The 25,035-nt window shown below is 45.3% G+C and overlaps 1 protein-coding gene across 1 annotated transcript in view; it reads right to left on the bottom strand.

Moving 5' to 3' along the window:
* Positions 1–20,198, bottom strand: part of GNAT2 (G protein subunit alpha transducin 2) — a 48,775-nt gene extending 28,577 nt beyond the window's left edge. The window contains exon 1 of the mRNA XM_083172944.1: positions 20,075–20,198. The gene's annotated coding sequence lies outside the window, so the exon portion shown is untranslated. The remainder of the gene's footprint in view (positions 1–20,074) is intronic.
* Between the last annotated feature and the right edge of the window lie 4,837 nt (positions 20,199–25,035).

A 25,035-nucleotide genomic window follows, 5' to 3' on the forward strand; every position in this document is an offset into this window, starting at 1 on the left:
GCATCCACCAGTAAAAACATAAATCGGCACCTATGATCTTAGCAATATCACATCAGCATTTGCAAATCAACATGTACTCAGCTTACAATTAGTGATAATCCTTTCACTTGGCACAGCAGCTAGAACCAAATCAAGTTGTTAATATCAGTCCAGCCACCAGCAATTGGTGATATCAAAGATCTCGAAAGGGTTCATGTAATTAGCAGCAATTATATTTACATGGATTTGCACAATTAACTCTGCATTTGATATTCTTTTGAACCCCCCGCTGTTATGCAATAGAACTGGTGACTGTCTTTGTTGAGGACGGAGAGGGAGCTTACTCAGAGCATTGGGTTGGCTGAGGATAGTTACCTAGTTCTTTGGGCACTTAAGCCTGTTATGGCATCCGTTCCTCCTGCTTGAGCTCAGATATTGTTCTGCCATTTGTGTGCATCTGTATGTATCCGTGAGCATCCGGTTAGCTAATTTTAGCTGCATCTGGTAAGCTTGCGATAGCAGCATACTGTTAGCTGATTGTGGACTGATAGCGACTCCTGCTCCCATAGGGCCATATTTATCAAGCTTCAAAAAGTGATAAAGTGGAGAGTGATAAACAATCAACCAATCAGCTTCTACCTGTAATTTTTCAAACACAACCTATAACAAGGCAAGTGGGAGCTGATTGGCTGGCTGTTTATCACTCTCCATTTGATTACTTTTTGGTGCTTGATACATCTGGCCCATAGATTGGGAGCTTGGTGAGGGAGAGCTTGTCTAAAGCTGTGCATGATATGTCAAATAGGAGTGGGCTGACGTGTTTCTCATCCTACCATCATTAGCAGCTGTTTCTTGTTTGTTAGAGCAAATAAGGATGGGGACAAGGGACAGTCAGTGGTGTAGCTAGGTGCCCGGAGCACCATGGCACCTAGCTACACCACTGGCTGTCCCTTATCTGATTTGTAGTAGGCAAGACTCTTGCACAGCAAAAAGGGGGCGCAGACTAACATTATACCACACACCATAATGGAGTTGACTAAAGGTGCCCATACACGCACCGATTTTGCCGTGCGTTTTGTTCTAAATAGCATTGCATGCGTTGTGTATGCAATGTGCATGTGATGCACTCAAAAGACAGTACAAAAAAAATGTGCAGTGCATACTTTTTGTACTGTTCGATGCAATGCCACGGGAGCGTGCATCTCATAGCACACATCGCACCGGGAAAATCTGTGCGTGTATGGGCACCTAAAGTCTAATGGATGTCTGTGTACATATAAATGGTTTCATTTCAACAATGTAATATACTGAGGTCCTAATTCAGACCTGATTGCATGACTGTGAATTCACAGGCTGGGCAATTATCAATAGACTGTACATGCATACGTCCCATAGTGCACATGCGCGAGGCCATCCTGCAATAAAATACTGGTACTTTTTTATTGCTGCCATTTGGGGTGGTACCCGTCCGTTTTCTAGGAAAATGCAGGTGCCAATCTAGCTAATTTTTGCAAGCCATGCATAGCAATTGGCAGGCTGGCACAGGATGCCTGTCTGGGCAGCGTATACCTGATTGCAGGGCTCTGCTAATTAGTCAGATCTAAAAAAAACATATTCTAACTCCACTCTCCTGTAATTAGCTGAGTGGAACCCGGTGTGGTCTTCTACTGCTGTAACCTTTCCAAGTCAAGGTCCAGTGTGATGTGTGTTTTGAATACTATTATCTACCTACCTTTGTGAGATGATCCAGGTATAATTATTATCATCTCCTGGCAGTTCCAAACACGGCCATTAAATAGCATACCAGCCCACGTTTTCGTACAGTCTAACCATAACATAAAAATAATTCCTCTACCATTTTGGCTTCTATCTTAACAGAAGGGTTCTCTTCCTGAGAAGTAGGACCTAATGTCCCTCAAACCATAAGCACAATACTCACTTCTGGTAACCAGGGTGTCTCTCAACAGGCCTGCTGCTTGTTCCCCTCACTCTACCACCTTTACACTCTCGCTTGATTCTGTAGCTAGTTGTTTGTCTATCAGTGTGTTACTGTTACTAGCTGCTTGTTACAGCTATTCCCGCAGTCTGGCTCTGTATGTCAGCGTATTGCAGTTGCGATGCTCCAAAGTCTGGTACAGTTGCCACTAACCAGTGTAGTTCCTCTATACTGCACTTAGATGCTATCACTACACTACACTACACCTTGGCCATTGCGGTCCACTACCCTGTGCTTATGCTAACATCTGCAGTACATTGATGCTAGTGTGCACCATCCACTGCAGTGGTCCAGTCGCACACAGTAGTGTATTCTTGTTCCTGGGTTGTCTTGTCTGAAAGGTCTTTCCTTTGTGTCCCAGCCTGACTCCAATTCTGTACTGCGGTAGCAGGGAAAAGTGTCTGTTAAGGGTGAAGTTTTAGCATGCAGGAGGCTTTAAGGACTGCTGGGTAAGAGCAATAGCACCACCTAGTGCCACCTGGTGGCCATCATAACAGCCCACTTGATTGCCAATGCTTCTTTTATGGCAGTGGCATATTTTCTTTCATGTAAGGTGGGTGGGTGGTGACAATGGGAAAACAATGGTTGTAAAATTGGGTGAAAAACCTTCAATAATACCAGTGGTCATGGCAAGTTTATGTTGCCTTAATTTTGTTAATCTGGGGCGAACATCTGCCAATGTCTATAATAGATATCTTACTTCTTCCATCCATAAACAACATTTTTTTTTAGTTGGGTGTCAATACTGTTTTACAGATGGTATCCAAAACTGCTTGTACCCTGGATAAGTAAGGATAATCAGGACTATATATAACCACATCATCCAGATAAGCACAGCATGCAGTACTTTCTATGGGGCCTTAAAATTCTATACATCCTCCCTTGAAAGGTGTCTGGTGTCCATTGTAACCTAAATGTCAACATATTATATTGTACTGTAACAATTCCAGTGCATTTTCTTTGGAATTCTTTGTTAAAGGCACTTGCCAATACCAATTGGTTAAGTTTAGAGTTGTTAAGTACTTTGCTGTTCCTAATCATTAAATAAATTGGCATTGGGTAGACATCGAACATAGATTCATTATTCAACTTATGGAAATCATTTTAAAAGCGCAAACTCCCATCAGGTTTCAGAATGAGCACAGTGACCACTTACTACAGGCTTGGTCAAACTGTGGCCCTCCAGCTGTTGTGAAACTACATATCCCAGCATGCCTTGCCATATTTTTAGCATTACCTACAGCAAAACTGTGGCACGGCATGAGGGGCTTTGTAATTTCACAACAGCTGTAGGGCCATAGTTTGGACATGCCTGACTTACTATGTGACTGATCAATTATTTATTTTATTTATTTATTAACAGTTTCTTATATAGCGCATACATATTACGCAGCACTTTACAGAGAATATTTGAACATTCACATCAGTCCCTGCCCCAGTGGAGCTAACAATCTATATTCCCTACCACATGTACACGCACACACAGACATTGTAGGGTTAATTTTGAAGCCAATAAACCTACAAGTATATTTTTGGATTGTGGGAGGAATCCAGAGTGCTGTGAGGAAACCCACGCAAGCACGGGGAGAATATACAAACTCCGTACCGTTAGAGCCATGGTGGAAATCGAACCCATGACCTCAGTGCTGTGAGGCAGTAATGCTAACCATTACACCGTCTGTGCTGCCAATTACATCTAACTCCAACATTTAAAAAAAAAATGTAGCTACTGATTCCCACTGGCCCTCTAGTATTATATATGGCTTTAGGTTAACATTACCATTAGGGTCAGTCATGATTAATGACTTGTTTTACCCAATATGTCTGAAAACAAAACTCTGTTGCTTATGTTAAATTATTTTATTATCCTACTGTTGAAGAGTTGAAACGGTTTTAGCTATTGTTACTACTTGGGGGACTGGGGTGGTTGACATAGCTACTATATGTTATCTGGAGACGGACAGGGTTTCCGTCGCGCTGGCGACGGAGACTGAGACGCGCGTGCGTGTGAGACGCACGCGCGTCTCAGTATATTCGCTGGCGAGGCTGCTGGCGGGTCGCCAGCGGGGACGTTCTGGCGATCCGCCAGCCAGGATGGGAAGTGCCCCATCTGTACCTTCAGTGTTTTGTGTCCAAATTGCAAAACGATTGGGTAAGCTTCCTACCATTGGCAGAATTTGCGTATAATAATGCATATCATTCCGCTTCGACAACTTTCGGCAAGCTTAGGGCCAAGATATATAGGTCCCTTTCAGATTATCAAGAAAGTCAACCCAGTGGCTTTTAGCCTCTCTCTGCCTCGATGCCTGAGGATCAATAATACCTTTCACTCCTCCCTGCTTAAACCGGTATTCTTCTCACTGAGGTTTCCTCGTAGAATTAACACTGGATCATCTCCGGTGGTAGTCCGGGGACAGCGGGAGTTCCGTGTGGAGAAGATTTTGGACTCAAGGTTCGTTAGAGGCTCTCTGCAGTTTTTGGTCCATTGGAGAGGATTCGGGCCTGAGGAGAGATCTTGGGTTCCTGATAAAGATGTACATGCACCCAGCCTCAAAAGGGCATTTTTTCAGGAATTTCCTTACAAACCCGGTGGCAGGGGTTGGTTGACCTCTCCTCAGGGGGGGTACTGTCAGCAGCAAGAGCGCCCGGCGCCGGGGGGCTGGTGCTGGAGGGCTGCACACAGCACTTCCGCCCGGCGTCTCTGAACGCTCGTGCGTCACTTCCGCCCGGCGGAGTGATGCGTCTGCCCATTAGACAGACGTGGGGAGAAGTCCTCGGTGTTCCCCTGCAGCCGCTCAGCGGTTGCCAGGCAACAGGGGACGCAGAGGGACACACGCTCGGCCACCTGATGGTAGTTAGGAGCTGGGGGGCCGGTCCATTACGGCGCCAGTTCATTTGCTGCACCATCCCTTTTAAGGGATGGCTGCGAGCAAGATGGCGCCGATTATAGCCGTTCTACTGCTATCCTGGTCGGCTCACAGGTCCTGGTCCTCAGTGTTCCTGGTCTGCTACCCTGCTTCCCTTTTCCAGCCTGCCCTGCTCCCTCTTCTGGGGTCACGTGAGTGCTCCCCTGGAGCTTGGTTCAGTTACTTATTCTCTATTGTTGGCAAATTGCCTAATCGTTTTTGTCAGTATATTATTTGCTGTCCAGCCATTCCTTGTTTAGGGTTAGGTCCCTGCAGTCCCCATTAGCCCTTCTGGTCTCCGTCAGCAGTGGGGCTGATTCAGGACTGCTCTTGCGTTTTCTCTCCCTCCGCTAGAGCCCTGTCAGGCAGGTTATTTCTGTTCAGTGCTTCAGTCGTTTTGGGGAATTGTTTGTGTTCTGACCTGCATCGTGGAGATTCCCCGTATCACTCCACCTGTGTCTGCGACTGGGTCGCATTCCCGTCCTTGGCCTGGTGCCGTTAGACAGGGTGTCATCTCCACTGGTCCTCCTGATCTCCTGATCAGTCAGGACTTCCTTAGGTGTTCCCAATCTGCCAAAGACATGCAGGAACCTTCCTGACACTGCTGGCCTACTTGCAGGTTTCAAACCCACAGCCCAGTAGTCAGATTACCTCTTGAGCATACCTCTGACGATCGCTAGCCCTTTGTCCCATCCTAAGACCTAGCTGCATCGGGGTTGGAGCGGGCCTAACTCGCTCCTTCGGACGCAGCAGCCACAGGTGAACACTAGCGCTCGCAGGGGCTTGACATCTGCCAAAGGTACTCAACAGAGTGTAGGGTTTCACTCTGGCCGTCCTAACCGGCGGTCACGGCTACGGGCTCACGCCTGACTCCTCGTTCCCAGTCTACGGTCATAACATTAGGTGGGTTTTATTGAACTTTTTTACCTTACGGTAACAGGCTGGAGTAAAACAAGAGTCAGGCTGGAATTGATTAAGATGAAGAAACCATTTAAGGTCCCGTGTGCATCGGTTCGGAGCCTGATGCAGAGTTATTCATGAGGATCTCCATGCTGGGAACGCATGCAAAAGGACCGCATGCGATATATTGCATGCAATTCTACTGCCCAGGAAGTTTCTGGGCAGTTCAAGGGGGATCAGCTGTGACTTCTCCCCTCAGAGAAATCTCAGTAATGTATGGGTGGCCTTAAGATTTACATGGTAGATCTGTTCTGGCTTTCTTTTCCTGGGCTGGTACACTTTATAATTAATGTTGCAAATTTTCTAGGGTCCTTGCCACTGAACCAAAAGTTTACTTTTTACTGCGAGAACCAAAACAAGCACTATGTCGCCATGAGCAAAGATGCACAACTGGGCATTGTGATTGTATACCCTCTTCTGTGACTGCTCTAACAATCGGGACCATTGCAGCCATTGTATCCTGCATCTGAGAAACGCACTCAGTCACATTTTTATAAGGACTTGATTGCCTCTCCCATGTCTCCTTCGCAGTGTCCAGACTTTTTTCCTATAAACAAACCAAAAGGTGAACATCCTAAGGAGTAACCCCATCTAATGGTCTGTTATAAATAAGGTTACAAATAATCCCAATCTCTTCAATCTTTAGCCACCACTTTTTAAAAAAAATTCCACTAAACCATCAGTCTGGGGATGATGCACGGAGGCTCTTGTCTGAATGATTTTAAACAAGCAACACAATTCTTTCATGATTTTCTACATAATTAAGAACCCTGATCAGTCAGGACTTCCTTAGGTGTTCCCAATCGGCCAAAGACATGCAGCAACCTTCCTGACACTGCTGGCCTACTTGCAGGTTTCAAACCCACAGTCTTTGGTTCATTCCACTGCCCAGAACCTTTCTCCACTTAACAGTCTTGGAGTTTGCTGTTCCGGGACTGGGGCCCAGTGGGGTACACTCATCCACCACATACCTCTGTACCATTTCTGCCAATTGGTCTGCTGTTTTAGGGCCCATATGGCTTACCCATTTGCACAGAATTGTAGGTAGGGACCAAAGATATTATTCCATAACGACCCTTTCCATTTGATATTCCCAGAGATAAACTTGTTGTGCAAGAAAAACTGTGACCCCCAACCGAGTTACATTTTTTAAAATTTATTTAAGGTGCATACACTCAGAAAGAGTTGAATCAAGATGTGGACGTTTCTGATTGACAGGAAAAACCAATCGATCATTTTGTGTATCGTTCACGATGCGCATACCTGCTGATCGTTACGATTGGTCTATGATCTTTCATGCATGCAGGAAGATCATAGACCAATCTTTTGCGAAGTGTTTCAAATCGTTTCGTGTACGCACGATGAACGATTTGAAACCATCGGTAATGATGTCAGATCGTTTCAAACATCATTTCGTGTTTATGTACCTTTAGTTTTTTTGGCATCAATCAGGCAAAAATCAAAATAGGCTTTTTGCGGTTTTACTGACAGGAAGGGTGCCACAAGAATGCCCCTGATATATAGGCCATTTCTCTCGCTCATTGGTTATATAAGCTTCAGTATTGTCACTCAGGGTTGTCTTTTGCAGAAAAAGGCTGGTCTGTATGGAGCGAAAGGGAAGGACTTCTAAATGTTGTTTCCTGCAGCATTCATCAGTAAAACTGTGTTTCTTTTGTTTTTCAGAAGCCTCAGTTGTTGTTTTTTTTTGGGGGGGGGGCTCATGATTGGCTTGCTGGCCCCGCGGTAGATTACTGCTGAGCTCTTGTGGCTTCCAGCTGAGCCGAATTAGTTTGCAGCAACACCTTAACAATGTCCTCCGTGTTATCTTTGGGTGTAGGATTGAGGCCGAAACTGCCTTTCCTAAGCATCTACTGATGCCATCACCATGAACTTCACAGTAAATAAGATTACGTCCACAATAAACAAATTGGTGCCTGTCACTTTAAATTTTAAACATATTATTTTCCATTGGCTGCATCCTCTCTTTGTTGCTCACATTTGCGTTAGCATTCTCAATTGTGAGGAGATCATAAGTGACAAAGAAGTCCAGGAGCAGAGTGGAATTGGTCATGTTGGAGGGTATGGACACATAATGTGTACCTGCTGTTACCACACAGCGGGATGCGGTCATCTATTAGAATGAACTTAGGTCTACAGTCATTAGGTCGACCCCACTAGGTCGACTGGCAGGAAGGTCGACCTGACTTAAGGTCGACATGGGCCAAGGTCGACATGACTTAAGGTCGAATTTGCATAAAGGTCGACATGAGGAAGGTCGACTGGTCATAAGGTCGACATGGGTTTTTCACTGTTTTTTGAGCCGACATGTGCCGACAGGCGGTATTTCATGCCCTACCATCCACTAGGGCGTGGTGGGAGAATAAAACAGTGTGCCGAGCCCAGCGAGGCACCGTGCCCGAAGCATTGCGAGCAAAGCGAGCGATGCGAGGGTCCGATTCTCATTGCCAACTGTGTCCATGTCGACTGTGTCAACATTCGGATAAAAAAACAGTGAAAAACCCATATCGACCTTATGACCAGTCGACAAAAGTGGGGGGAGCCGCCCTGAGCTGGGGTTCCCCTGATGAATGTAGTTCCCTAAAATGTAACTTTTAATCGTTTATTAATTAAGATAATAGACTAGACAGAACATATAGACAATGACACACATTACACATAAACATATATGACAGTGAGAATAGTGGTCTCTGCGGGACAGGAAAGGGGACTTCCCTGTCTAACCAGACCCTGCTACCCCTTTTAATACCGGGTATATAAAGTCGGTTTGGGAACACCTCTAAGTACCCGTTCAGGAACGTTGGACTCTGATATCCTATTCTATCTCTCTCCCTATACATGTTTCCTGGCCACAGAGTCTTCAGGGAGTCTGTGCGGTGTGCGAGAACGAGGGAGGCACACTCTATACCTGTATAGACACCTAGGGGGTCTAGAACTGCTAAGAACATATCTTATATATGTGATCTGCTTGCTAGCGGTGTAACAAATTATTGTTGAAATTGTGCATTTGTGTAGTGTTTGAATACGAGTTGAGATGCACTTCCTAGCTCTTAAGTTTTAAAATTTCACATTATGACAGTGATATATTTGGTTTAATGGTGTACAAGCCCTCCGTGGCACAGACTAAAAGTGTATGTGCATACTATACTTGTTCCACCAGTGATTATAGGATTTTACACTATGAAAATGTTATGGTGATGTTGACGTCCTCCGTGGTGTATGAAAAAGGTACTTATGCACTGTGATTTTCCATATACTGTACACTTGAAATTTGCCCATCCAGGGTTTCCTGGTAATAAGTGTAACTATACAGGGTAAGCATTTAACTGTATGTAACAATTTGTGACACAGTATCTATTTAGTATCCGTGTCCAGGATTGCAAGGTGATACAGTTTCTATCTGGTACACCATCTCACTGTCATATATGTTTATGTGTAATGTGTGTCATTGTCTATACAGTATGTTCTGTCTAGTCTATTATCTTAATTAATAAACGATTAAAAGTTACATTTTAGGGAACTACATTCATCAGGGGAACCCCAGCTCAGGGCGGCTCCCCCCACTTTTGTTTAGACTAGTGAAACACTATTAACCCCGGTATAACTGCTACTAGGGTCATCCTGCATTAGAGTGGCCCGCCTTAAACTGCGATTACGCCAAACTAAAGGGCAAGTGTGCCATAGGGCTGGTGCTAGTTTGGATGATCTGCCCAATAGTGCATATAAAGATGCACCGACAGAGAAATGCACCACAATGCTGCAATGGGCATCTTAGCATTCAGAAAAAAGGAAGATCATTAGCATAAGCCATGGTTGCAGTAGATGCGACTCAGCGTCTGCATGTAACTCTGAATCAGGACTATGGTGTATTTTTTATCCTCTGCCTTAAACATTGTCTATGAAAAGAGAGGTTTATATAGTAGGAATTGTTCAGACTGAGATGTCTGCAATGTATCTCCTGGCCAGTGGTTCTTTAACCAAAATAAAAATGGTGAGTGATAAAAAGCATCCTTGTCTAATATCATGTGTTATACAAAAGTAGGTGCATATAAAAACAAACGACCTCAGGGCAAATTTCAGCCTGGCACTTGCTGCAATCCAGCCCCAGTATTATAGCAGATCACCCATGGTGTGAAACTGACTAAAGTATTCTCTACGGCCGGCAGAACCACTTCCTGTACTATTGGGAGAGACGGGGGAGTTGGGCTTGGGAATTTTCCAGTACCAATATCCTATTCTCACCATCTATGTTTACCAACAACTGATCTTAGGGTTGAACTGGTCCACAGGGTTATATAGGAAATCCTAGGTGGGTGTACTGATTGTGGGCCCCACCTCTTTCTATAATGTCAGATTCTAGAGACACTGCATTTATATTATACATTGTTACTCTATTAAATGGTCCCATATTGTTAGAGCTATTATAGTCTACAATTGGCTGATTGTGTGTAGTTGTTTCTGGAAACCAGTTTAGCTGGTTGTTAGCTTCTTAGCTGTCACTGGGATAATTTTATTCTCCATGCAGTTCTGTGGTGTCCTCATGTTTCGGATTTTGTCTGTGACTGGTTTTGTATTTTTTCCAAATATATACAAAAAGCTCAAATCACATAATTTGGCCGTTAGTTTGTTCCTAGAGTGTTATAAACCTCAATAACATTTATTGACACTCATTTCCAGTCAATTTAATTTGCTCACCGCTCACAATATTGTTTTCATCCACTTACTGGTTACTACTAGGCGAAAGAGCAGCGGTACAAACACACGTCAGTTTATAGAACATTTATGAAACATTACAACACAACAATGCATGGTGTCTGGACACAACGGCCACTTGAACCAGCAAACTACAGTACAGCATACAGCAGCGTGCTAAGACAGAATCACCACTGTGGGTCTCTTAAATAAATGTGAGTCTGGGTACGCCATCACCTGTAACTGTAAAATATACCTTTATATGAGGAATATACATCACCCATGCGTGAGTATGGTACGCCATCACCTATAACTGTAAAAGATACCTTTATATGAGGAATATACATCGCCCATGCGTGAGTATGGTACGCCATTTAGATACAACTTCTTTGAAATACCCAGGACTTCATTAGAAGTGCTAACTCTTTGTATAAAATGTACTACACTTTATGGTATTTTCTCTTCTTTTCACATATTCGATCACCGAGGAGAAGAGAAGATAAACAACCAGACAAATTATTGGAAACATATGAAGTGTCAGAACAAAGGGACTCTTTTATTTTATTTGATCAACATCTTACTATTTGAGGTTGTGAGTGCGGTGTGCGACAGGTGAAAATATTGTTTCTGTGTCTCGTATTGTCAAAGGGTGGGTGACCTTTCTTCGCCTTGTCCACCTGGCTGCTCCAGAGTGAGCAGTAGGGGTACTGTCCCTCTTTCTAGGTCTGTATAACTCCTCTACTCACATGTTTTAGAAAAATAATACCCTTTATTTAAATTGATCATTTTCTTTTCCCTATCGTTGAACAAACTAAGGGTATAACTGTGCAATGTCACCTTTCCATCCAATAACCCCATATATTTTTTAGTTACTTTGCTCTTATTTATCATATCTTTTTGAAATGTGTTTTTAAAGCAACATGTGTCTCCCTATGCTTTTACACATGCTGTACTAGCATATCCTATTGTCAGGACAGAGCTGCCCTTTGCCCAGGTGTGTCCACGACTGCTGTGCGGTAATTGTACAGGAAGATTGGCAATAGGCATACTGTACAGTGCACAGCCACAGTTCATTTACACAGTACTCTGCTACTGGGTCTGTCATATTCCAGTCACGATGAATGCTTCAGACACTCCAAAGAACTGTAAGTAGTCACATTTACTTTAGTGATGAGCATATGATATATAATAAATGCAATATCCATTGGAAAAAAGTTCAATCACTTACTGCTGTATGTCCACAAGAGGTTATATAATAAGGGATGCTGAAACATTTTGTATAATGAAAAATGTAAGGTATTGTATAGGCAGGGCATAAGTGGTCATGCAGAGGTGGGGGAACTCATTTCTCTATGCCACTTAATTACCCCCCTCCCCTCATTAGGCAGAGACAGGGCCAGTGGTAGGGATTTTGGCATCCCCCTGCAAACTAGAATGCTTTTCTGGGAGAATTACTGTGCTGGGCCAATGTGGAGGTTAAAATGTTCCACCTCACCATTACAGGTTCCACCCCGTTCCCCCTCACTTTAACCTCTGTGTGTAGATAATATACTGTAGCTCCTGCACATTGAGAGGTATATTGCACAGGAAAGTCTTGGGCTGAAATTATACAAGCCCTGCACTGGCCCCTTTCCCTTCAGAACACAATTCAAGTCTCTTAAGATGCCGATACACTTTTTTTGTATGTGCGGCACGATTGCATCGCATCTGGTACAAAATGCACACTGCTGTAGAACATCACGTGCTTTGTACTAGATGCGATGTGAAAAAGTGGAAAAAAATGGAGAACATCGCTCCATGTATGGGCACCTTAAGACTCACTTGCACCCGATTCTCTCCCTTTATATCTCTGGCCTAAGCTCCCAGCCACCCACAAATGCTTAGAAACTCACCTCCCAAAAGATTATCGGCCTGATTCAGACCTGAACGTTGGGCTGCGAATTTGCACTGGACAGCATTCCGAGTGTAATCCTGCCTTGCAAATTTATATGCACACTTATAGATGTGTACGGCTACACATCCACTGGCAGCTGTACGAAAATGTCCAAAAGCCATCGTAACAGGCTCACCATCTCGATCTAACTCATCGCAGGTGCTACATAGCCCTAGATTTACTGGGCAGTGCGATGGAAAAAGGCATATCCAGGCTGGAGCTGACAACACAAACACTCCCCTAAAGTGCTCAGGCACTCCCAGCTTTTTACTGGACAATTCCCACATTTTTTTCTAGGCATACCTGGGATTTCCTTAACACTCCCACTAAACGGCCTGTTTCCACTCCCACATGCCTACTTCATGTCAATCACCTTGTGAATGCTGTGTGTTTAGAAAAAGTTAGAAACATAGAATGTGACGCCATAAACCATTCGGCCCATTTAGACGACAGCCCCTTTTTAAATTTAGTATTTTTAATTGATTTTTTAAAAGAAAAAAAGAACATCCTATAACAAACAATAATACTATGACATACACACGAGGCATATATGAAGTGTATAACAAAAATATTACAGTGAGGCAAATAATAATAAGGATATATAACATATATACATTAGTCTTCCCATTTTGCTATTAGTGTACCACAATCATCCGAAGGCACCATTCGGGCAAAATCAAAAGAAACATCGGGGGAAATTTACTAAAGGAAATTTGTAAAAAAATAGGTGTATTTGTATCCAGAAATACACTTATTTTTGACATTTTGGGGGAAATTTACCAATATGAAAAACCTAGTTTTTCGTATTGGTATTTTCCCTACGACTGCATACGACTGTTTAAGTCGTATGCAAAGTCGTGTTCCGGAGGGTCATTTACAAAGCAGTCATATACGACTGCTTTGTAACCCTCCGATGGTGTAACAATTCGTATTAGCGGCCGTATATACGGCCGCTAATACGAATTATTTCTAGCAGTCTGCACGGATCAGTCAGATCCGTGCAGGCTGCAGTGTGTAAAAAAAAATAGAAAAAATAAATAAATAAAAAAAAAAACGGCGTGGGGTCCCCCCCACAGCCGAAACCAGCACCAGGCTGAAGGAGCCGGGGCCGGTAATTAAAAATCAGGGAACCAGACAAATAGGGGTTCCCCGATTTTTAACAACCAGCCCCAGGCTCCAGGTCCGGGGCTGGTTCCCAAAATACGGGGGACAAAATGACTAGGGGTCCCCCGTATTTCAAGAACCAGCCCCAGACCAAACAAGCCAGCAGGGTAATGTCACAGCCGGGGGACACTTATAATATAAGGTCCCGCGGCCAAAACATTAACCCTACCGACCAGTCAGCCTGGCCAGGGGCCCTGGGGGAGTGGGGACCCCCCCAATGAAGGGGTCCCCCCCCTCCAGGACTTACCTGACCAGGCTGAAGCCTGGTGCTGTCCTCGATGCCCCTGGGCGGTGGGCATCGAGCTGATAAATGGTGTAAAAAATAGAATAAAAACCATTGTCTTTTACTGGTGAACTATGAGTCCCAGCAAGCCTCCCCCGCAAGCTGGGACTTGGAGAACCACAAGTCCCAGCCTGCGGGGCATTAAAGGGCCCGCTGGGTCTTGTAGTGCCACAGTAAAAGAAAGAGTTAAATAAACACACTGACACACGTGAAAAATAAAAGTTTAATACATACATAACACATACATACTGATACTTACCTTTCTTGATCCCGTAGGTAGCCCTGGTCCTGATGTCCTGTGTCGTCCATGTCGGCTGTCTGCGTCGTCCTCCAGGTCCATGTCGACGGTCCGTGTCGTCCTCCAGGTCCATGGCGGGGTCCGGGTCCGAAGAAATCCATGTTGGAGCTGTGGAAGGAAATCCTACTCACCTGTTCCTGCGCTGAAGAAGTCTTCTCTTGATCCGACGTAATCCAGGTAATCTTCATGCTGTCGGCGCTCCCCGCTGTCTCCGCTGTCTCTGCATCGCGCTGAGGAGAGATGCTGAAGTTTCATATTCGGCGCCTCTCCTCAGACTGAATTCTATTGGCCACCTAGCGGGCCAATCAGGAGCCGAGAAAGTCGGGGACCGGCGACAGCATGAAGATTACCTGGACTACGTCGGATCAAGAGAAGACTTCTTCAGCGCAGGAACAGGTGAGTAGGATTTCCTTCCACAGCTCCAACATGGATTTCTTCGGACCCGGACCCCGCCATGGACCTGAAGGACGACACGGACCGTCGACATGGACCTGGAGGACGACGCAGACAGCCGACATGGACGACACAGGACATCAGGACCAGGGCTACCTACGGGATCAAGAAAGGTAAGTATCAGTATGTATGTGTTATGTATGTATTAAACTTTTGTTTTTCACGTGTGTCAGTGTGTTTATTTAACTCTTTCTTTTACTGTGGCACTACAAGACCCAGCGGGCCCTTTAATGCCCCGCAGGCTGGGACTTGTGGTTCTCCAAGTCCCAGCTTGCGGGGGAGGCTTGCTGGGACTCATAGTTCACCAGTAAAAGACAATGGTTTTTATTCTATTTTTTACACCATACCATCAGCTCGATGCCCACCGCCCAGGGGCATCGAGGACAGCACCAGGCTTCAGCCTGGTCAGGTAAGTCCTGGAGGGGGGGGACCCCTTTATTGGGGGGGGTCCCCACTCCCCCAGGGCCCCTGGCCAGGCTGACTGGTCGGTAGTGTTAATGCTTTGGCCGGGGGGACTTGCATAAAAAGTCTCCCCCCGGCTGTGGCATTAGCCTGCTGGCTGGTTTTGCCTGGGGCTGGTTCTTAAAATACGGGGGACCCCTAGTCATTTTGTCCCCCGTATTTTGGGAACCAGCCCCAGAGCAGGAGCCTGGGGCTGGTTGTTAAAAATCGGGGAACCCCTATTTGTCGGGTTCCCTGATTTTTAATTACCGGCTCCAGGCTCTGTCAGCCTGGTGCTGGTTTCGGCTGTGGGGGGGACCCCACGCCGGTTTTTTTTTAATTTATTTAATTTTTCTATTTTTTTACACTGTAGCCTGCACGGATCTGACTGATCCGTGCAGGCTAAAACGCAAATACGACATGAAAATGGTGTTCTATTTTCCTGTCGTATTTGCGTGGGTGTTTTACACCACTAAGCAGCCGTATTATCAGTACGGCTGCTTAGTAAATCAGAAACCACCATTCTTTGAATGGTGATTTCTGTCGTATTCTATCGATGGTGTAGACATTTGTATTTGTAACTACAAATACGAATGTTCCATCTTTAGGACTACGAATTGTTGTATTTTTGGGATTGTAAATCCCGAAAATACAAATTCGTAAAAAAAAGGTGTATTTCTCCCTACGAATACACCTTTTTTCTACGAATCTATTTTGGTAAATGTCCCCCTTACTATCCCGAAAATACGGCAATTCGTAGTCGTATTGATAGCACATCAATACGACTACGAATTGCCGTATTTTCGGGATAGTAAATGTCAAAAATAAGTGTATTTCTGGATACAAATACACCTATTTTTTTACAAATTTCCTTTAGTAAATTTCCCCCATCATTTCTGAATATTATGACACATGTAAAAAGTTAAACCCCACCAATACAAATCCTTGATTAATTCTAAATAGAAAATGCCTGCTCCACAGAAACCCCCCCCTCCCCTCCCCCACTGCCGCCACCAGATCTTTAACCATCAAATTATTTGTCCTGGACTCGCAAATATAAGTACCCGGAGCACCACATCACAGCCTGCATTTACATGGGGATGGCCCAGCATTTGCATGGGGACGCACATGAAATGGTGGATGTTCCCATATCGGAGCACCGTCACCCCCTACCCCTCTCCTGCCCCCCCCCCCCCCCGCCTTGTGCAAGTGCCACGCCGACCGCACACAGGCCTTGCCTAACTGATAATGCGCATGCACAGGGCAAAGTCATGGTTTGTGCGAAGGAGTGGGGGACTGAACAAACTAGAGTCAGGGATTATATATCTAAACTCCACCCTCCCCCACCAAAAGAAGGATATTAAAATAAATAAATGACTGGGGAAAATACTAATGGCCCCAGCTGGGATAGGTCCAGCTCTCTCGTAATAACGGATATAGAGTTCCTCCCTACAGAATACGTCAATACGTCAGTCTGACATACAAACAGGCATATGGTCTCTCCTGTGTTCTGCAGGTTGGATGAGCCTGTGGGTGGGTGGGGGGGGGGGGTCCAATATGAGATATTTGTTCTCATGTGAGGTCAATGAATTTGATGGGGTCCAATGGTCTGCCTTCACAATTTTTAAAGCTTGTTTGCTGTGCCACAAGTTGAAAAAGGTTGAAAGTCACTGTACTATTGTGTGCTGAGTTATAAAGTACTAGCCAATCAGCTCATAACTGTCATTTATCAAACACAGCCTGTAAAGCTCCATACACACTAGAGGATATAGTAAAATATATCAATCAGAAAGGGCTTTCTCCATGAAGGAATGAAGGAACCCAGAAAATCTCCATTGAATGTGGGACAGATGGGTGACCTCTAATAATATAAGCATTAAGGGGAAAATATACACAAGTACACAATGCACATACATAGCAAAGATGTATAGTAAAAAAAGGATCACATGATAGCTCCACCAGATGTGGAACAGGTGGGGGACCTTAAATGGATATAAGAGTAAAAGGAGGACAATAAATACACAAAAGTACACAACGCACACATACACCTAAGCAACACTATGTGGAGGGAAAAGAGGAGGACAATATAGAGATAACCATAGAGCAGGATGGGACAGTAGAGGAAAGTAAAAGAAGAGAGAAATAGAAAAGAAAATGACGCATAAGGACGAATCCCACTTGGGGGGGGGGGGGGCACCAGGAGAGGGGGCGGGATAGGGAAATGAGTAAAATACGTAGTCTAAACTAGAAATGTATAGAATATTAGGATGTGGATGAAACTATTGATGAAATAAGATGTATATGGAATGTGAGAATATTTTATACATGTATACTGTTTAATGTTTTTATATGGCACTGGGTGCAATGTACAAAAAGAAAAATAAATACTTTATAAAAAAAGAAAAAAAAAAGAAAGGGCTTTCTCAGCAATATCTTTTACTATAACTTCTAATGTGTATACTCAATATCGTTAACGACCCCTCCCTTGTCCTGCATGTACAGACAAGGGAGGTCCTCATTAATGACCCCCATGCTGTAGCAGGAGTACTGGGGGCATTATGTGTAACATAGGGGGTTATTCTGATTCACTCGGAAAGGCACAATCACTCTCTAATGGCCAAAACCATGTGCACTGCAGGTGGGGATGATCATGTAACATGTGCAGAGAGTTAGATTTGGGTGTTTTATTGTTTCTGTGCAGGGTAAATACTGGCTGCTTTATTTTTACACTGCAATATAGATACCAGTTTGAAGTACACCCTCCACCTAATCTAACTCTATCTGCAGATGTTTCATCAGCCCCAGCTGCAGTGCATATGGTTTTGTCCATTAGAGAGTGATTGTGAATTTCCGAGTGAATCAGAATAACCCCAATAATGTGTAATGGGCTTTATGGTGAGCTGCATAATGTGCAGTGGTGTAGCCAAGTGCCACGGCACCCGGAGCAAGGGCATGTTTCGCACCCCCCAGCGGGAGACGTGCATTGAAAATAGCAGCACGTCTCCCAGACACAGCGCGCAGCCGGGAGCGGACAGGGGAGCTGTGGGCGTGGGAGCTGGCGGTGCGGGCACGGCTCCGGCACCCTGTTATCCTCTGGCGCCCGGCTTCACCCTCACTACCCCCCTGCCTATAGGATGATTATTATACATACATTGCCTTTGGAATATATATAATAAATATATAATGCTGTGTCCAATATTTGCCCTCCCTTCAGCAGCACCCCCCCCCCCCCTCTGCATAGGCAGACATGTTAGACATATTCAGAACCTGAAAATGTCTGATATTCTGCATATAAAGGGGGGAGGGGGGTGGTGTGTGTGTGTGTGACTATGTGACATGTCTGTCTATGGGGGGGAGGAGGCTGAGCTGGAGGGGGATCTGAGTCACCCCCCTCCAGCACAGCACCCCCCCCCCCCCCTTCATGGGCAGACATGTCACATGTAAGTCAAACAACTAGATCTGCTGTCCCCTCAGCCCCCACTCACTTTACAAAGGCTGGCCACGGTGATGGCACTGCTCCTCGGTCTCTCTCTCTCCCCTCTCAGGCTGAGAGCATAAGCTCCACTGGAACCACCCTTCCTACGCCCCTGATAATGTGTAAGGGACATTACAGTGTGTAACATAATGTTATATGGGCATTACGGTGTGGCATAATGTTATATGGTCATTATGGTGTGTGGCATATTGTGTAATGGGCATTATGGTGTGCAGCATAATATGGTATGGGCATTACAGTGTGTGGCATAATGTGTACATTATGTGAACAGAGTTCCACCACCTGTGAATGGCGAGGTGAAACTAGTTAAACTTCCACCTTGGCCCTGCACACTAATTATAACAGGAAAGCATTACAGTTTGCAGGAGGCACCAAAAACCCTACCCCTGGCCATGATTCTGGCATGAGAGGAGGGGGGATAATTAGATCATACCCAGCCCCCGCGTTGCACCCAGGGCCGGCAGTGTTCCACGGTGGGCGCAGTTGGGAGACTCCCCTTGCCTGGCGTTGCTCTACTGAGCAGAGTAGCGGTGAAGAGACGCTGTATGCAGCATCCATCCTCGGAGACAGAGGGGCTGAGGGCATGGCCAGCAGATCACAGAGCCACTGCCTAATCTCCCATAGCAGCAAAAACATTGCTTGGCCTTGCTGGAGTGACACAATGTATAATTCACGCCCCCGGTCGCTAGGCCATGCTCCCCAATTTCAGATGCCCATCTTTGGGACGTGCGGGGGACCCGACTTTCATTTTTCAAAAGTTGGGAGGTATTTTAGATGGCAAAGGGAACTGAGTTCCCCCACCTCTCCATCCAGGACCACTTTAAGCCATGACCGGACGAAAGTCAACTATGGTGCAGTAGCAATGACTCGGGTCATTCCATAAAAATGGTCTTTTCATGTAACGTTTGTTACCAGTTTTCATGACAAGCTTTGCATCAAATTTAAAGCATATCATGTACCACAAAAACAACATTTACTTCTAAAAACATGCTCAAAAAATATATTGCACATGGTCTTTTTAGGCAAAATGTAACGTTTGTTATAATGGAATGACCCACTCCCCAACATCAACCATCTTGCACAATTTGTCAACATTGTCATTGTGGTGGGTCTCATGTAAATAAAGGGTGGAGAAGGGGTGTCTTTAGATCGGTGCACAAGTTACTGTCTGTGTATTTGCAGAGCCATCTCTCCAAAGTCATGCTTCTAACAGCTTAATATTTTCAGCACTATTTCACTGATAAATAGCAACTTGTGGCTAAACGCAGCATTAGAATAATAATGCAGTGGCTGGGGTTAATGCTCTGGATAAAATATCTAATGCATTATCCCCGGCAAAAGTATTAACCTAAGCTGCATAGCATATTAACAATTTCAGTCATATAATAGAAACAACAATATATTTCTTGTGAAGTATTTATTGAATGTGAAATTGAAGGACATTTATATGTGCACCTTGTATTTCTCCACTGGAAAATAGTAAATGTGTAATGCCTTCTGTCTGCCAGTTAAGAAGCTCAAATTAAACATTGGTAATTGGAACCATGAAATGAGATCAGGTACCTCAGTGAGAGCAAGGGCTGCACAGACAAACATTTCATCAGAGAATATCAACTGCAGAGACATCGTCATCTGCAAGAACTGGTTATGATTTGACTATCAGCAACTAGTTTTGTCTAAATTATGTTTTTGTATTGTATAATTAGGGTAATAATAATTTAAATAACCAGATATCTACAAGAGTGGGCACTTGCTTGGTCCACTGAAACTGCTCTTCTTCTTCTATTGAATGCCTGATAATGTAAGGCATCTATAGAAACCTATTTACCTGCTTCAGGAAGTAGCAAAGATTTCCAACATACTGTATACTACCTTAGATATTGTAGTAGGAAAACAAATGCAGGCACACACTCTAAGCACTAAGAATACTGACAGTTAGACATGTGTGCTGACCCCGTGCTTTGGGTCTCCATGAAAGGTACTGTAGGAATATAGGGCCAGATGTAATGCGATGCGAGTCCTGTGGCTGTGCATATAAAAATTTGTATGCATGGACTTTTATTTCCATGCAAGAAAAACACAGCATAGGTCGCAGCCTTGGGCAGGGCTGCCGAATTGGGCGGGGGGGGGGGGGGGGGGTACTAATTACCAATTACCCCCCTCTGTCCCAGTCCCCCCTTCCCCCTCCGTTCCTCCTGGGCAGCAGCAGCACACACCTACAGCATGTGCTGTGCTGACAGCAGGCTCAGCATGAGCGTCTCACTGACGTGAGAGCTCATGCTGAGCCTGCTGTCAGCACAGCACATGTGTAGGTGTGCTGCTGCTGCTGAGGGTGGTGGTGGTGGGGGGGCAATAACACCCCCCCCCCCCCTCGACTTTAGAGTTTTTCATCAACCCTCTAAATATATTGGGCGCGTAATCGCCACCCATGATTAGACCACGCCCCCAAGATTTTACCGTGGCCCAGCATACCTCTCGGCTGTCCTGGCCATAGGGGTTGCAAGGAGGTAGTGTCCAACTGGGAGGCTTTTCCACTCTTCCAGGAGTGCCCTCTGATTTTATGGAGCCTCCCGGCCATTCCAGGAGATTAAGCAAATATGAAATGCAGGTGCACACTCCCAGAGGGGTATTCAATGTTCCAATATTTCAGACAGTTTGAAATATTGGCACACATCTATCTATTCAATGTAGCCATTTCCAACCGCATTGAAGCCTGTTAGATTCGACTTTCTAAAAAGAGGAATCTGCATGGATGGAAACGGACACTGAATTGTTGAATCCAGAGACGTTTTCGAGCAGATACACCTAGATTTCGACAATCCACATAAATTCCGACTGTTGGAACGCCTCAGACAGTTTGAACATTGAATACTGACCGTCGGATTGTATGTGAAACTGACCGTCAGGAATGTTCTGACAGTCGGAATCAAACCCTACCCTAAAGGGTAAACCTAGCGACTTATTGACAGTCTGAAGCTTTTAAATGAGGCCCTGCATCCCTGTGCATTATGCTATGAAGTAAAATCTATGTTAAATGCCTCTGTGTTTAATATTCTGGGAAACCCATACAATCCAGGATTTAACATGGAATCTATGAAGCATGGATTTCAAATGAGAGAAAAAGCAGTTGCCTGCTCTGAAAAGGTCGGTGCCCAGAAAGAAAGCAAAAACTACCATTGCAGATATGCGAATCCATCGCAAGTAGCGATGCATACACAGATCCCTTCACAAAACCCAAACATTGACGAGTTTTTTTTCCATCTGCCCCAGTTTAGGATTCCACTGATCTTGACTTCAGAAGCCCTCCCACTCAGGGTTGTCTTAACGGCATTGTGAGCCCTAGGCAAAGCAATGCATTGGGGCCCCTACTAAATTTTTAAAAACCATAACTTCCTGCGGTGTCTCTCCACCTGCTATCAGCCATCCAGCAATCAGCAGCTTGCAGCCAGTAACTGATTGGCTGCAGCCTGGTAGAGAATGTTTCCCAGCTCTGATTTTCTGTAATTCACAAAGCAGCCAGGCAGCAATCTCTACTAGCCTCACAAGAAACTCCAGAGGCACCAGCAAACCCCTGGCTTGAAGGCCTGTAGAATTGCGGGGCCCTAGAGCAGCTGCCCAGTAAGCCCATGCGTTAAGATGACCCTGCTCCCACTGAACGCCTATGCATGCCTGCTTTTTCCCCAAACACATCCGGAAAACACCATGTTTCCTCTCTTAAACGCTGGCTATTATTCTACATTGTTTAGCTACAATTATTGGTACTTGTGTAGTTTCACGGCGCCATGCTATGCTCCGATGTCAGTGTAGGCCAAGCTACATTGTCAGCGAAGGCCCAAGGTAGTCCAGCGTAGTCAGCGTAGTATCCCCACGGCAGCCCTGCGTAGTCAGCGTAGTATCCCCACGGCAGCCCTGGCCGAGAGTAGTGTCCTCCTGATGCAGCATAGTCACCGTACTGTCCCCACGAGCTGCAGCTCTGTCCCCTGCATCCCTGGCAAGCCTATTGAGCACCTCTCACACAGCGCTGATAACCGACAGACGCCAGTGGAGAGGTGCCATCTGCCTGGGACACACTAGCGTCTCATGCGCAAGTGTGTCTCAGTAATTCGTGCGGCAGGGTACAACAACCTTGCCCATGTCCGCTTCAGGGAGACGGTCATAGTTGGTAACGCGTGCATCTCATGCACAATAAAGGACGCATGCCTCCATTTCAAACAAAAACTATCCATGGCAGCCCAAAGCGTGGCGAGCGCCACACCTTGGGCTCCTTTTTTCCGCATCCCCTCGCGAGGCTCGCTACGCTTCGGGCTTGCCACACTTTATAAAATCAACTCCACGCCGATGTGGATAGTGGGGGTATGAACAGGCCGGGAGGTGGGGGTGGATAGTGGGGGTGTTTCAGGAACACATGCACATGCACACCTGTCATGTCAGGCAGGTTAAAAATGGTCAATGGTTCCCACACAATGTAATAAGCGGTGACACAACGCTGACTGACTACAGTAACTGTGTAAGCTCCGGTTAGGCGCGAACGTACACACAGTCACAGACACAAGCTGACTACGCTAACTACGCTGGCTGCGGGAACACAACGCTGATGCTGACAGGGACACTATGCTGAGTACGAAAGTGGCACAGTAAAACTACACAAGTACACAATTATTCTTAATTACCATGTTACTAACCTTTGTATCTGAACAAAGTATCTTTAAGAATCGATTGATCTGCCGGAATTATGGTTTTTTATTCAAAAGTCTTTGTGTATACCGGACAACTTTTTGATACATTTGTGTATCATTAAAAGGGAACTTTCATTTGCTTAATTATTTATTTATTTACAGTTTTTTATATAGTGCAGCAGATTCCGTTGCCCTTTACAAATGTTGACAACACTGAAAGAACAACATCTCAGAAAAATTTCCCATGTAATTAAGGGGTTGTACACACTGTTAGAAAGTTAGCCAAAATCTCCCTATTTTTCTCCTGCTTATTCAATATTGTCTAGCATAGATTGCTTATGCTGGCCACACATCAGACCAACTTTCCTCCATCCATCCAACTAGTTGGTTGGTTGGTTGGTTGGATTGAAAATCTGGTACTTTATGGGGGCAAATGCCAATAAGCAGTACTTACCGGTATATGTTAGTTGGGCGCCCGTAACGTAGTTTGCTTAGTGGTGTATTGAGAATACCAATATACCACTATGCTGGCTACGTAAACTACGTAACTTACGCAAATTATGTAACTTACGCAAGTGGAGCCCTGCTAACACATAAAGGATCATATGCCCACTATCCACGTCATACCCCCAGTGTCCACGTGGGCGAGGAGACAATTCTTGAAAGTGTGGTGAGCACAGCGAGCCACCAAGCCCAAAGCGTGGCGAGGGGCCGCAGATACGCGTCCCCTGGAGGGGCTCGCTGCGCTCACCACGCTTCAGGCTCCATGATGAGCTGCACTCAACACACTTTCTAAAATTAACTCCACACCCATGTGGACACTGGGGGTATGATGTGGATAGTGGGCATATGATAGTGTTAGTGGGTGGTGTGTGTAGTGTGTGTGTGTGTGTCATTATTCTTACCATCCACATGTCCCTGCCGCCTCCGGGACTCGGATCCCCACATAGCGGCCGCCATGACACTTGCTCTTTCCTAGTCTATTAGCGTAGTGCCGCTGGGGGAGCAGGGAAACCATGTGATGCCCCCCAGTGTCTGCTGGGATCTCCCCCTCTGCCACCATTACGCAGCCCCCGCCGAGCAGCCCTTCAGCACACACCGCCGTGGACAGCCGTCCTGCCCGTAAGTAACAGCAGGGCGGCCGCCATCTCCCCCCTCCGCCCGGCCGCACCTACCCTTCGCCCGCCCGCAGCACCTACCCTCTGCCCGCCCGCACCTATTAGCCAGGTGCCCGGCAATGGCTACACTGACAATGTAGCCAAAGCTACGTTGTCAGCGTAGCGTAGCCGGGCACCCGGCTAACATATAAGTACCCAATAAGCAATTTGCTCACAAACTGAAATTGTTTACATGAAATAGGTCCAACTATAGTACATTGCCTGAGTGACAGTTGTTGTTTCTGATTTGGGAAACAAATGACTTAATTACAAATTACACTTGCTCCTATCCAGTACCAGGTTTTTATGCCATCCAACCAACTAGTTGGATGGTTTTTAGGAAAGTTGGTCTGATGTGTGGCCAGCATTAGCATAGATTGACTGTGCAGGCAAGGCAATTTTGACTAGATCAAAAACTATCATTACCAAGACAAAATCGCTTAGTCAAAGTCTCCAGTTCATCTATCCAAAATCTCCAGTGCATCTATCCAAAATCTCTTGTGTATCTAGTCAAAATTGTCCATTAGCCAATATCTCACCGTGTGTTTGGGGCTTAAGGGTTAATAATTAGTTCCCTAGAAAG

This window comes from Crinia signifera, chromosome 2 (assembly GCF_055691185.1).
Source record: "Crinia signifera chromosome 2, ASM5569118v1, whole genome shotgun sequence".
Classification (NCBI taxonomy): domain Eukaryota; kingdom Metazoa; phylum Chordata; class Amphibia; order Anura; family Myobatrachidae; genus Crinia; species Crinia signifera.